The sequence below is a fragment of the Grammomys surdaster genome, unplaced genomic scaffold, assembly GCF_004785775.1.
Source record: "Grammomys surdaster isolate TR1022 unplaced genomic scaffold, NIH_TR_1.0 168, whole genome shotgun sequence".
Taxonomy (NCBI): domain Eukaryota; kingdom Metazoa; phylum Chordata; class Mammalia; order Rodentia; family Muridae; genus Grammomys; species Grammomys surdaster.
The window spans coordinates 419,050-422,117 of NW_021604616.1; positions in this window are offsets into that span (position 1 = coordinate 419,050).

The following is a 3,068-nucleotide window of genomic DNA, read 5'->3' on the forward strand; positions in this document are numbered from 1 at the left end:
CTCATAGTAAGTGAATCACTGCCTTCCCAAAAGGAACAAAATTATACAATTATTAGCTTCCCAGAAACTGGATATAATGTTAGCAAATTCGATAAAATTTTACATTGTAGGGGTGTTACTTGATACTTCAAATACAGAAGCAATTGCAAACATTGTCTTTGGCCTTCAGCCGGTGGGGCTGGATACCATATATACATCTGGCAAATTAATGAGAAACAGCAATGATTGAGTGTGTGGGGTGGGCTTCTGTGCTACCTGGGTACCTGATCAGACATTCAGTGTTGAAGTTTCTTTCTGTATGAGTCTCTGAGGACTGTTGCAACTAAGCACCACAGAGCTTAAAACAACAGCAATGTGCTGTCACAGCTCTGCACGCTTGAAAACTCATCCCCACAACTTAAGCAGAAGTATGTTCTCTCTAAGGTCTGCCAGGGAGACTTTCCTCACTTCTCCCTGGCTTCTAGAAACATGGTAGCAGAAACCAAGTGTGCCTGCTGTGCACATTAAGTGGCCCTCTCCTCCCACTTCTGTATCTGCAAGTGGCCATCTTCTTAAAGGGACTTTAGTCACATGGGATGAGAAGCCTAGTTTATTGAGTATTACTTCTTCTTGAGAAAGCACATTTGTGAGGACTTCATTTCCACATTCAACTGTAGTTTCAATAATCAGTTTATGTGGATCATAGGTTTCATAAAGAACAGCGAAAGTCTACAGTATCTCTTATTATTCTTCTACTCCTTCTTTCAAGCCTCCCTATGTCCTGGTCACCACTCAGAATTCACATGTTACATGGGATACTAATTCTTCTCCTATTTTTTAATTTTTTTTTTACCCACTCTGATCCTCTCTCAGGATACAACCAACTTAAAGAGTGACGAGATACAAGGTGACACTGGCTGAATACTTCTTATCCAAAATGCTTGGGACCAGAAATGTTTGTGATTTCTGGCATATCTCAGATTTTGGAATATTTAATTTACATATACATAATAAATATAAATTCAATAAAAAACACAAGATTCCCTTACTTTAAAATGCACGTTATTCATGTAGCTTGAGGCCAATTTCAGATTGATTTCTATGGTACCTATGTTTCCACAGTGACCCATCATATCCATATGAAGAAAAATGTGGAATTTTGCAGTTGTGGCGTCTCATTAGTGCTTAGAATGTTTTAGGTTTTGAAGCATTTCAGATATTTGTATATGCGTGCATATATATGTGTATATGTGTGTGTGTGTATACAAGTATGTGTGTGTGTATACAAGCATGTGTGTTATACATATGTGTAGGTGTACATATGTCACACATAGTCCAGAGGAGGACATCAAGTGTCCTGGTCGGTAACTGCCTTATTTCTTTGAGACTTGTTCTCTCACTAACCCTGGAGCTGAGATGGTAACCAGAAATCCCCAGTGACACTCCTAACTCTGCCCACTTACAGTACTGGTGTTAAAGGTATGCAACTACTACAGGCTTTCTACATGGGTTCTAGGATCAAAGGAAGTTCCTTATACTTGCTGTGCAAGAGCTTTTATGAACTGTGCCATCTTTTCGACCCCAAATTTTGTACTTTTTAGATTAGGAATGTTCAACTTGAACTTGCTTAAAAGTATTAGGAGTTTTGGCAAAATTTGTAATTATTAAAGTTTCCTTAGAATTTTGATATATTAAAGTGACTATGAAGGCAGCAAATGAAGCCATTTTGACAGGGTGAGGAGACCTTCCATACACACATCTCGCCACATTGCTGAGGGTAACCCCTTAGCTGAGCACAGTGAGGGACTGTGGCATTGGGCTGAGCTCCTTAATTAGTTTCAACAGTTCTATTATTGATTCTTGAGGAATTTTTATAGGATGACATCAGCTCTCTAAACCGGCAGTTTGATTTCATCCTTCCAACTTGCGTATGGTCCTCTCTATCTCATGGCTCTCTATAAGATTCCCAAACTCTAGCCCACGGTAGAAATGACAATTCTACCCTGTTTGAGATATTTAATGAGCCAGGTTTCAAGTCTTTTACTACTGAGTTTCAGGCACACAAATTTGCCAAAAGGCTGCAAAATGACCATCTTTACAAGATGTTATCTTGCTAGCTGCTTGTTTTTTTAAAAAATAACTAAATGCCAGTTACTCTGGTGAGAAAGTTCTCTCATAGCCATATTTTTCTAAGAGATTTCATAATAAAGGAGTGTTGGACCAGGTCAAGCTGAACTACTTCCAGGTCGTTAGCAGCTGTTAACAGCAACTAGCATTGAGCTTTGCACAGTCAATCGTTTAATATGTGTTTGCTGAGTTAAACTTACCTGAAAACAACAAACAGTAAAAACCTACAATCACATGTCAAGGGACATTCTTTGAATAAATTACCCATGGATATTTATTTTGAAAGGTTGGCTTCCCCTCCCTACCTCTACACAAGCCATATAATTCATAAAATAATATAAATAATCAGTTACACTAAATAAAACTTAAATTTGGAAGAGACCAACTCTGACAGTTGGAACTATTAGTAAATATAGTCATCTAAGATCAGGCCTGAACTTTAACAGGCTCCATCAAAGGAAAGGCTGGGAACATAAAGCCCCCGCCCAAGACCATCTGTACAGATCTGCAGCCTCAGCAGCCGGGACTGAACATAAAAGTTTCCTCGACAGTTGATTTTGAATTTGAATATCACAGAATTTCCTATCATTAGGCCACTTGAGATATATATATATATTTAAAGTCTATCAACAACAGAATAACATTTTGCAGTGGGACTCTGTGGCTTCCACCAGAGGTCTATATTTTCCTCCTGGGCAGATCTGTGGCATCTCTTGCCAGGTCTCATGGCCCCAGGTATGTTATTTTCCTTTCAGGCATCTTAATTGGACCTTGCTGATGAAGAAAAAAAAAAGGTCCACCGGGAACATGCAGTACAAAATAATATTTGTCTCTGATGTGGTAGAAATAGAAAATTACACAAACAATTTGGGAATTATAGGTTCATGGCCACTGGTGTAGAGTTATAGACCATTTCTCACCCTCACTTATCTACTGGTTCCCCGTTGTGCTTGAGCCAAATA